This window comes from Haliotis asinina, chromosome 10 (genome assembly GCF_037392515.1).
Source record: "Haliotis asinina isolate JCU_RB_2024 chromosome 10, JCU_Hal_asi_v2, whole genome shotgun sequence".
Lineage (NCBI taxonomy): Eukaryota > Metazoa > Mollusca > Gastropoda > Lepetellida > Haliotidae > Haliotis > Haliotis asinina.
The window spans coordinates 3,840,003-3,853,103 of NC_090289.1; positions in this window are offsets into that span (position 1 = coordinate 3,840,003).

Sequence of the window (13,101 nt, forward strand, 5' to 3'; positions counted from 1 at the left end):
TAAAAGAAACAATAAACGGTTTCAGTTTGTTTACGTTAAAATGTATTCCAATTTGATAGATATCCAAGAAAAGTAATTGTAATGCTTTCCTCTGCATGGGAAAGAATAACATTTATGAAAAGGTAGTAATATGTTCGACTGATAGTTGTAATGAGCCATAACATGGGTAGACGATCTTTCAAGATGTATAGAAGACAGTTTTGTTATCTATACTATTGAATTTCATTATCTGTTTCATTAAGTCGGTTCTGTCAGTATGAATTGCTATAAATGTAACATAGCTACCTTTAATAGTGACACATTTAGAAATTTCATTTTTCAAATTTGAATTTTAGCATACAAAAGGATAATTTCATATTTCAACATATTTTCAGATATACAATGCAACGGTATAAGCCAAGCTCAAGCATTTCCTCAACAATTGTTACAGGACGTGTTGTAATGTAACAGATCCTCAGTTTAATACAACGTTGATCTTAACGCACCCATTCACTCAACATGTGTAAATGCAGGGCGTATTCTGAGAGAGTGAGTTAAGTTTTACGCCGCACTCAGCAATATTCCAGCTATATGGCGGCGATCTGTAAATAATCGAGTCTGGACCAGACAATCCAGTGACCAACAACATGAGCATCGATCTGCACAATAGGGAACAAATGACATGTGGCAACCAAGTCAGCGAGTCTGATCATCCGATCACGTTAGTCTCCTCTTACGACAAGCATAGTCACCTTTTTATGGCAAGTATGGGTTGCTGAAGGCCTATTCTACCCCGGGACCTTCACGGGTGGGCGTGTTCTGATGTAACAGGTTTTCAAATCAACTATAAAACAATCTCACCATTTTGTTCTTATCTATAACATTGTACACAAACACACCAGTGACGTAAGGGAAATATAGACTTGTTGAACTGAGTTGTAAAAACCAGTATCTAACTATAAACCGATTCTTATATGCATACATTACTCTAGCGGAGGCATAAGACTTTATACAAGTCACGCATAAAGATATCCTTATTAAAATCATCTTTCCACTCCGATATGTCTTGTCTCTGTGTACAGATATGGGGCAGAATCTAAGGGAGGATATCAGGTTTCAAGTAGACTGACATAAGACATTGTTCAGTCGTCTGCTTATTATATAATATTTAATCTGCATTCAGATAATACAACCACGGCCGTTGTTTTCAGAGTCGATCATAACACTGACCAAAAATTGTTGATCTGCCGTCACTTTTGGGCGATCTTTGGTCCGTCTTTACATTTATTCATCCTAGTTTTATAGTCATGTCTGTGATACTCTAGTATTTTTACTGTCTATCTTCGACAAATCTTACTCTTCAGCATGTTTTCATCTTTATTGTATAAACTGTTCCCGTCCCGATATGGCTGAGACATTAACGATGTGGCTTTATATATTAACTCACTCACTCATCCACTCACTCACTCATCTAATCCGCTCAGTCTCACAAAAGAAGCGGGAGATATTCGAAAACAACATGTGATTCTACAGAGACACAAGCGGGTATGGAACGATGGCGACAGACAAGATGGGGAGGACGAGGTGTAACGTGACAATTAAGTAACGTGCTGGCAGGTGCAAACAACCAGGAACGACGAAAGCAGTGTGCCGTAAAAAATGCGAACGTGGCTTGATCAATAAAGGGACATGTCGCCACCATTTGTGAAACATCCTTTTCCTCGGCATAACGGGATCCGAATGAATCTCCCAACAACAATTTGAAGGTGCCTTGTCCTCTCTTCGTGCAGCGCCTCACCCAATGCGGCCAACGTAGGCGATGGCTTTTGACGTTGACGTACACGTCTTGCATCAAAGAGAACACTAATTTGGGAATGGTGGACCTGTCCATTGTATCCTGGTAATGTTTTGCCCCTGCAGATCGATTGCTGATTACGATTTGCGCTGGGTGTGCGCGACCGTTACTGCTCTGACAGACAAACCTCGACCTCGATGATGTGAAATAGAACGTCTCACTAATTCACCCCAAGCTGCTACAGACTATTTCTAATGCGATGAATTACTTCTGTGAATGTTGTCCTTGTTTCTGCAGAAACCCATGTTAATGTATGTTAACAGCGCGACAAAATCCTTCAAATCAAAGACTGGAGAATCAAAACTACTGGTTACCTCCCTCGGAATCTTGTCAGTTTGAATCATTCCAATATCCCCCAGACCTCCGCAACTTTGTAGGTTACGACTTCCTAATCGGATCACACATATTACAGCAAGAGTATTAATTCCAGTGTTCCTTTGGATAATGAAAATCAACAACAATAATTGCTCCGAGCGATTTCACGACCTTTTGCTGAAGTGCGTGAATCAAGAACTGCGCGGTCTATGTGTGCTGTTTCAGGTGTGTCGGGAGGTGACGCGCGGTTTGTACCAAAATCATTCTGTCTCTGGCAGTATGTTTTCAAAGTTCAACTTACTGTTGATGGCTGATCATGACCTTTACACGCACAGCGTCATTGCTGAAGGGCGCCTGGGTATATAGGGCGTCAGAGCATACGCCAGGAAGTATGTCCCTGTGTTTGCAATGTCATAAAACAGTTAACGCACATGTTGTGTAAAACCATGTTACACTTCTTTCAAGTTACTTATTAGTCTCCAAACACCTCACAACAACTATTAGAAACTATGGACAGTGTATGATGTAATGTCAATTGAGAAGCTATCGACAACTAATTAGTCTTAATACAACTAAATTTACCTAAATCTATTTGGCACGTTTCCATATTTGTGGGATGTAGATATGGTTAAATACCCCGTTATCACTGATGCAGTGCAAGTGCTTGTAGTGTCCACATTTCTATGAAAACCATACAAATATCAAACGCCAGAAAACAACTATTCACAGTCATCTGACAAAACTGATGCAAAAAGGGCAAATAACATTATTTGAATCGATCACTGTTAATCAGCGTTGACATCAGTGACCTAAGCATTCTCTTCAAGGACAACTTTCATGCCTAACATGATCTGCGCTAATACACAAAATATATACACAGACTGCTGGGTACAGGCTTTATATACCTTAGCGCAAGGTTTAGGTATAGGTGTGTTGGCTACGATACAAATATGTAATAATTATTGATGATGATGTCAAGATTATTAGAATCTGCACCGTACTGAAATATATACCTTACATTAGAGATACACTCGAGGCCTGTCGTTTACAGTACAGTGTGGTGATAACACAGAAGGATAGCACGAATTGTTGTTTCTAGGAGACCATAGATTACACTCACACACTCAATATCACACACACATGCACGCACAGACAGACATTACAGAGCTATTTATACATAAAATTACAATGACGTAGGTCTACACGACACGTGTTGCGTGCTGTGACAGTGAAATTAATGTAATATGTCCTGTGGTTTGTGATCACTGTAAAGAGTGAGTGAGTTTATTTTTTCGCCGCTCTCTGCAATATTCCAGCTATATGGTCTGGACCAGACAACCCGGTGATCAGATCTCAGGAAAGAATATATTCAACTATGTTATTGATTGTAACCATCAGTAACAAAATGCGCATAGTTACTGAATCTTTTTGCATGTCGACACCAGTGTAATTTACTTACAACTTTCACTATAAAAACACTATAAATACTATAAAACCTAAACTAATTGGTTACTGTAAGCTGCTTGTATACATTCGCCTCATAAATGTATACACTTACTCACACTGTATCCTATATACCTGTATCTATGTATCTAAGCGTCAAAGGCGGTGACGTAAATTCATAAACAGAAATTGATTGAACTGATATATAGCCCAGTCCATCTCTTTCGAAGTTGATACCATTCCTCATGCCATTATGAACGTGAGATCTTTATTCAGCCTCACTATGGAGTCATTCTACCTTAAACACAAAGCGACATTGTAACATAATTACTGACAAAGTTCAACCCCGTCTGTGATAAGCACTTGAACAATGTCAGAATGACAAAAAGAAAAGCCACACAAGACTACTCACCTCCTCCAATCAACCTGTTGATGACAAGCAATACCTTGCGGTCAAATAGAAGCTTAGGAGACTAAGAGTCCGGGGAATACAAGCGCTCACTCGTGTTCAGCTTCCATTGCACCAATCTACTCTGATTTTCATCAGCGGTGTCAGCACCTGTTAGATTAACTTCTAGTGTAGTGGGACACAGCAGGTTGAGATTGCGTTCCTTCCTCATGTGTTGTGTGCACAGTCATGATGGAAAGAGACGAGACGTTAGCTCGGGTAGCAAGTGACGCAAGGTTCGATCGACCCTGGTGGCGTTCTCTGTGGTTGTGGCGAGTTCAGTTGACAATACAATCGATGGCTGTGGGTTTCATTACCGACGCATGGCGATTGCAAGCACGGATCTGCAAACCTTGCATGTATTTTGGTGAGATAAGCCTAATAACATAATCATTGGTTGTTATTCCTGACATTGTGAGGTAACGTTGTGAGGATCCTTCTCCAAGTGCTGATTTGTCATTAAAACCAGTGTTAGTTGCCCAGCAAAATGCCTCCAGTTGTATTGTGATCACGTCAGGAGTCTCCAGTGTCTGTGGGCACTGACGTTTGGCTGATACTTAGCCGGGCTATTACTCGCTGGACGTGTATGGTTAAGTTATCGGCCTGTCAGGAAGTTTGAGGTGAAAGTATTTTAGGCCTATAAATGTGTCTGTTGTCCCATGCATGTTAGCATGAATATATTAACAGTAAATTAATGTTTAATTTAGGTCCCCGTGACCCACCGGCGATGACAGAAATACATTAACAACAACAGATGAAGAAAGGGAGTTTATATATTAGGTTAACAATAACACACAGCACGGAAACTCATGATATTCAGATCGACATTGATTGATTGATTAACGTCGCACTCAGCAATATTCCAGCTATATGAGAATAGTCTGTAAATACTAGAGTTTCGACCAGACAACCCAGTGATCAACATGATGAGCAGCATCAATCTACGCATTTGGGATATCAACCAAACCAGCAAGCCTGACAACACGATCTCGTTAGGCGCCTCTTAAGACAAGCATGGGTTGCTGAAGACTAATTCCTACCCTGATCTCTACAGGCTAAGACCAACAGACAGAGGTAGGGTGTTAAATGAGAATGGTGAGGAATGATTTCAAGCATAAAGGACAAGTTCAGAAAACGTCATGAAAGGATGATGAAACAACAACAACACTATATGAAAATACACTCATAGGCTATGTTATATTACATCGCATAGGACATCATATTGTATCGACTGGCAAATAATATACGAGAGATTGGGGAATGTTTAAAATTGAACATGCGATTCCAAATCGAAATCCATGTAAATACAAAAACATAGCGATAACGACATGAAATCTGAGGAGCAGATATTTACCACAGCCATTTGTCTGGCTCCTCTGGCAAACAGAAACATACGATTCATACGTGAAATGTGTACCGCTATTGTCGTGTAACGGTGGTGCATCGGATCGCAGTCAGCACCTCGCCTCGTACCTATTCGGCGGATACGTAACTGTGTGCACACATCACTGACCACACAAGACACAATTTCATTCCACTCTCATGCTCCACGAACAAAACAGACCTACCTCTCGTATGCTGAAACCGAAGGATATAATCAGGCTTTCACCGGGCTCGGCTTTCTCCTATCCAAGGGATAAAGTTTGTCGTCTTCTGCCTGTACTCTTGGTTACCGTAATGTTCCACGGATTACATATATACTCGCAGCTCAGTTTTCCTGCGCACTTAAATCAAGTTTACGACTGTCACGTCTGTAGTTCGTTCACAATGAATATAATTTCTGTCATGGAATACGAACAAATTATGGTTCGAAATGTGACAGCTCTTTGACTTGATGATGAGTTTAATAATCCATGAAGATCCGGGTTAGAATTGGTCTTAGCAAGCCGTTAGAGGCGACTGACGGGATCGATTGGTAAGACTCGCTTAGTTGGTTGACACACATCATCGTATCCCAATCGATGCTCATACTGTTGATCACTGAATTGTGTGGCCCAGACTCGAGTATTTACAGACCGCCACCATATAGCTGGAACATTGTTGAGTTCGGTGTAAAACAAACTTACTGTTACTGTGATTAGTTTCTTAGCTCCAAGAGAAGTGTATGCACTATCTGATAAAGGATACGGGTACATCTGATAAAGGATACGGGTACATCTGATAAACCAAAGGATCTTCTATGTCAATAATATACGTGTGATATTAGGATCACATTTGGTTTTATTTGAAGGTGTGACTTACTGATTTTAACAAGTATATTATGTAACAATCCTCTTCAAAGTTTAGAATGTTGAACATATTTTCATGTCGCTGTGCTGGAGCCGCATTAACATAAGCCATCTGCTTGCCCGACATGTCATTGTAAAATATATAATTATATATGTTTAAGCTGGTAGAAGAAGTGCTCATTGATACTTCAAACAAATGTCTTCACGTCATGAAAGCTAACTGAGTTTAGAAAACCTTACTGTGTTCATATACTAGATGGATCAAATTAAAAACAGTTCCAGTTAGGAACGCAAACGCAAACATCATGTGCTTTTAACATTCCTTTAGCTATAATTGTTAGCCTATGTTGCTGTGTTACCTTTGTCTTAGTACAATGTGAAGCTCATTTCTTTCGTGATATTGCTGGAATACCTGAATTCACTCCCTCTCTCATACTCAACGGTGTCTCAAAGGAACGTTCTCGCTTATTGTTCTCATTGGTAGACCGAGAGAGGGGGGAAGAATACTATGGTTTGTTCACACAGTGAGTGTAACTGTCTCTCTTTCTTCAGTTCATGTACCATGAAGGAACAGGATCACCACGCAGACAGTACTGGCTTCTCGTGTTTGCGTAAACTTGGCCACGGCTCTAGTTGAAATTCAAGGAAATAATTCGCAGCGCATTCGAATAGTGGAACCATCACAGAGTATAACCTCAAATATACGCACGCCCCCTGGCGGATTGGTACGGCGGTACGCCCCATTCAAACAGAAAACATAGCACAAACATCACAGAACCTGGCCACGGAAAATTTTCAAGTTATGAATCAGCATCACCATACGGAACATCTAAACCGGTTTCATCTTCCGGCCAGCGTTTCTAGATGACGATTGGGTAGTCCGGCCAGATTAATTATTTCGTTCGTGTGTGAGAGTACCACCTGATTCCGGAGTTCGACGACCACTTCCACTTCCGGATCTTCAGAGTGACTACAGACGTATTAACCATTAAGCTACCCTATCGCTCCCAGAATACAAACATCCTATGGTTAAAGGGCAATGGCCTGGAGAACCTGGGAGGTCCGTTGTGAGGTTGTAAGAGGCGTGCATCCAGGATTCTGATGTCAGCCATCTCATGATGCAGCAGGTGAACATATGTCCCTCATCTGACTGGCAAACCTGGCGCATGTGGCGTGTTTGTAACTGAACCACATCCTTAACTCGCATGAAGAACCCGCGTGACTTCTAAACCCGAGTGGGGTAACCTAGCAGTTAAACCGTTCGCTCGTCACGCTAAAGTCCGGGTTCGATTTCTCAATATAGATACAATGTGTGCAGCCAGTTTCTGGTGTACCACCCTTGAAAATGACCCACTCACTCTGAACCTGAACGGAAGATAAGAACGTCCGTCCTTCGAGTTAACATGACAATGATGGTTTCATTTCCTGTGTCCTGGCAGGATTCTCTATTACGGATGCATGTACAGGTGACAGGTGTAAGTCATGTGGCTTGAATTAAGTGTTAAACTTCAGGGTCAAACCTATATTTTACATATTGTATATTATATAGCGGGAATGTTGCGTAGTTTGGTGTAAGTCTGAACTCTAAAATATTGTCAGTGTGACATGCAAGTGAAACTCACACATTCACTGATAACAAGAAGTGAACTAAGACGTTTTCACTGCGACTAATGGTTGGCGAGGCATCGGGAATACAGGCTGACGCCCCTGTTGTCAATACAGTAATGAGTTAAGTACCACGATATCCTGCTTTGCACTCTCCTGATATCAGATGTAAGAGAACAGTACTTGGCTATGAGACTAATGTGCTTAGAACTGTCGACAATCAGGCGTCAGCTCCGCTGTCAAGTGCTCGATCTCAATCACAGAATGCGCACGAATTGAAACTGTCGGGCACGTAATGAAGATTGAAGTTAGGACAAAATATCATGTGACTCGTGAGTTTGACAGGCAATTTCTTCTGTTAGTGGTCACAAATTGGATGAAGCGCTCATAAAATACAGAATGCACTGTTTGTTTTGGTATCAACTGCTCTCAAGGTGCACGCATCCATGAATCTTAACAGTGCAACCTTCGTCCTTCCCGGTAAATCACACTGATGACAGCTGTTTGAAACATTCTTGGACGAGGAGTAAGTGAGTGTAGTTTTAGGCCCACTCAGCAATATTCCAGCTATATTTTAACTAAAGCGAGTCTTGATCAGACAATCCAGTGATCAACCGCATGAGCATCTATCTGCGCAATAGGTAACCAAAGACATTTGTCAACCAAGTCAACAAGCCTGACCACCAGCTACCGTTAGTCGTCCCCTCACGGAAAGGGTTACTGAAGATTAATTCTGACCCGGATCTACATGGTTTTTCTTGACAAGGAATCCTCGCATACTTTCCACACTCGACGATGGATTAGTGGCCAGTCAATAGAAATAACTGTTCTTAAATCAAGCAGTTTATCATTTGTCTCATTCAATAATCGTTGCCAAGTAATTTTAGGTTTTCGGGATGGATTCTAGTCGAACTATCAGGTGTGAAATCATCAAATGACCTCCACAAAATATATATCCGTCCTAGCTGTGCTATTTACACTCAATTCATGAGTTATGATTACATGATGCCATTTAGAAAGTGGTCAAATGCAACATATGTACATGTCATATTTGGGATTTCGCTCTCTTAGTAAAGTACAAATTCTAGTACTTTTTTGGTTGAGTCCCATCCGTGATTCGTTCCCGCACCCTCAGGGTCAGGCACCTAATCGCCAGCACACTTTGCGACTTTGTGTGCACAAGCATGGACTGCTGAAGGCCAAATCTAATACGGATCTGCACTGGCCAGTCTCTTGTCAGTCAAGTTGGTGTCATAAAGGACATCAAATATGTAGATACAAATGATTCGACAGTATGGGAAAAATGGGAAAGTAAGGCTTGCTGGCCTAATCAAGAACACTCGCCGGGTCATGATAGCTAGACAACCCGGAAGGTTGGTGCATCGATGGAACCGATACCACAATGAAACATTTACTGCTCGGACTGTTCCTGAGTTAAACCTATCCTATCACTGACAGATACGTTCACATCCGGCTGGGGGTTCAACATCCGACCGTGACGTCCTTCGATATGACCAAGGTTGATTCCGCGTCACTGCCAAACACGTCTAGCTTGGTGCTGACAGCATCCGTGGTTTAAGAGATACAGTTCTGACAGTAGACTGTTCACAGATGAGCCAAGTCTCGGTGGGGCAGCAATGATTATCTTGTAGAGTTATTCGGGCGCCGGGAAGAACGTTATAACGGCCGTCACGTTACTCAGTTAACAAAGCTGGGGATGTGTAACGGTATAGCATTACAACACGTGGGATTCAATTCTTGGGGAAACTTTGCAGGGTGTAGTCGTCCAGCACGACATCATTCGAGATGATGTTCTGCCCTTTGAGCAGCTGTGATGATTTCACGTTACATTGCAAATTAGGTAATGTCCACCCGGGTGATATAACGCGTGCTGTCCGTGTATTTGCTATGATAACGTATTGATTCTTCGTTCATCAAATATCACATTCGTCACTGCTCGACCCTCTTCGTGACCTGCAAGAACCGATATCAGGAATACATTCTGTGTAAGGCCAGGTTCGATTTCCCACACGGATGCCTTGATATTGCTGGAATATTGCTAAAAGTGACGTAAAACTTCACTCACTCACACCTTGATATTGCTGGAATATTGTTAAAAGTGTTATAAAACCGAAGTCACTCACGCATGCATTCGGTATGTAACAAATTACAACATGTAGCATGGTTCCCTCATTACACGATTTGTTTTGTTTTAGTTTTTTGTCTTTTAGTATTTTCTTTTAGTGATGTATATTTTTATGTTTTTGTTTGGTTTTGAATTATATATATTTTTGGTGGTTCGCGAGGCGGCGAGTTGTGTTTCAAAAGTGGAAAACGGACTCAGTGGAAAAAAAACGTCAAAGATGTTCTCAAACCTTATCTTTTAACCCCAATACATAACGCTTGAGTATGACGAGAGTAACGGAGACCGAGTAATCACGTGCGGATCTCCAGCTTGTTCACCTTGACCTGAACTACTCTACGTTGACCTGAACTACTCTACGTTGACCTGAACTACTCTACATATATGCGTGACCCGAGAGGTCCAACGGCGCGAACAACAGGTCGAGTTAACATAATTCAATAGGGGAGCAGAGAATATTATTAATGTTGCGTTAGTGCAAAGCATGGATACGTGGAATAGTTACAGAAAGTTCCTGGAAAACAACATTTCTGAAAAAAAAAACCCCACAATCATTTCATGATTTAATTAAATTGTTTATACAGCCACATGCTATCTAGTGTGGTTTACTAAATTTACAGGCGTCAGTTACTTTGACAATTCACTCGTGCTGTCGCTTTCTACACCTAGTTCAATGATCACTGGAAACACCTATTGTTGTTGCTGTCTTCTGCCCAAAAGCCCTAATCGAAAACATCAAAACCTCTGTAGATTCTTGTTTAAAGAATATTAAGACGTTGTTGACGATTTCTCGACACTGAGATATCACGCGGCGACCTTCTCTCATCTGTCCCGACAATCAACTAACTAAAGTGCACCCCTTCACAATAAAAGACCCAAATCAATTTGGACACGGTCAGGCAATACATTAGTATTCCACTGATCAGGTCAGGCAGGACAAAACTGTAAACTGTTATATGTGCTGGGTGTGCAGGCCATATGGTTAGACTTCAAACGTGTAGCAGCAGAATTTACTGTCAGATGTGAAAGATAGCTTTATGCAGTAAGTCAGGTCTCGTCGATTGTGTAATGGATTTCAACAAAAACCAGCTGCTCCTCGTTGATGTATGATCATTTCTAGGCCGTACTGCATCTGATGGTGTGTCGCTTTTTGCATCTACATACTGGTACAGGTAATTGATCAGTGAGCGATAGAGTAGGGCCTCTTTGCAAACACGATCGGCATTTTCTTTTTTTTTTTATAATAGAAAAAAAAGATTGTTTGAAGCTAGACGTTTTACTTCGTGATGAATAGCAGGTAATTTCGTGGGATAAGAAGTGAAAGGTAATTGTGTGGGAATCAACTTCTTGCCAGAGTCAACATCTGCACTTCTACCCGGACTGAGTAGGCTCTATTTCATTGTCCACGTCCTGTGATGCATATAAACTGTTCTTTCCCGTGAACTTTATAATTTAGTAATGAAAGTTATTTTGATAATACGCCCATGCCGAGCAATGAAGGCATCATATCATTATATGATCATAGTCACATGTGTTTTACGCCGCACTCAGCAGTATGCCAGCTGTATGGTGGCGTTCTGTAAATAAATGAGTCTTGGCCAGACAATCCAGTGATCAAGAACATGGGCGTCGATCTACGCAGTTGGGATACGAGATATGTGAAGCAAGTCGGCAAGTCTGACCACCGGGTGCCATTAGGCGTTATAAGATCATAAGATCAGTGTCTACTCACATTTCATTCTCGGCTCCTTGAGAATCATACCACCAATGCAGCCTTGTGAAATACAGAACGTTTCGCACTTATATTACATGATTCTACAGATTATATTTTCAGCTGACTCTCATGTGCCAGGCTTCCTGAAACAGCTACTCATTCATCTCGTCACAGCGAGCAGCCACACTTAACTTGTTTGGCTCCTGTGCAATAGTCCGTGCGTGCAGTAGCTTATCCACGTGCCGCCATATTTTTTATAAAAAAATGTATAATATGCAATCTTAACTTAACTTGATGACCTATAGCGTGATGTAAATGTTTGTTGTATTATTGAAACTTTTTATTTGATGTAGGATGTCCCTGACGTACCCTACTAACCTGATAGACACGCAGTTACAAACACAAAAGACTGGTAACTGCACTGAATTGATGTTTACTGAAAGAAACACGTTAATTGTCTTTCGCAAACGCATTACTTGTAGCTTGACAATGATCGATTGCGAACTGCCTTTTTTTACATTTTCAACACGGAATACAAATATTTTTCAAATGAGAGGCGAAAAACCTGGACTTTGGAAAAGGATAAGAAGCTGTAACACCATTGTTTATCAGATATCTTGAGTAATGTTACAACTGCCAAATACCGTTTTGTACGGATCGATCATTATTAAAGCTTTCATATTAAACGTGGAATATATTCATACGTGAAGATGACATTATTTGGTCACCAGAAATGGGCTTACACACAGTACCCGTGTGGGAAATCGAACCCTGGTCTTCAGCGTGACGGTCGAACGCCGATTATACTGGTAAAAATGTTCGTACCGGTACATTTTTTGACCAGTAGGCTACAGATCTAGAGGTGCGGTTACTACAGCAGGTAATCGGCATGTCGTTGCCATTACGTTTTAATAGCTAAACGAAAGGAGCCAAATCTCTTAACTTTCAGGAACTGAACAAAAATCGATACAACTCAAATTAGCATGGACTTTATGGGAGTGTTCGCATATACATACTTGTTACGGAGTTGATGAGATAGTATACTCGCCACCATAATGTGTTGTCTCTGTTCGGTGTGAAGGGCAGTGATGGTGACACTAGCTGACTAACTACAAAACCATCGCATCGGGATTCGAACCCCCAGTCAAAGGTTTCTGGGATGTTCAGATGCAAGTGACGCAGCTGTGATCAGAGAACTGAGTTGGGAGCAGCAGGGTAGACCACACAATCAATGTAATATGTACACGATGTCGTTCTACTGCTTGATTGTATCTGTCGAATCATTTGCGTAAGAAACCGAAGAAATCCCTCCTTCTAAACGATGAGTTTAAACCGTCAAACATGAGGGACAACGTGTTGTTTTGTGGGATT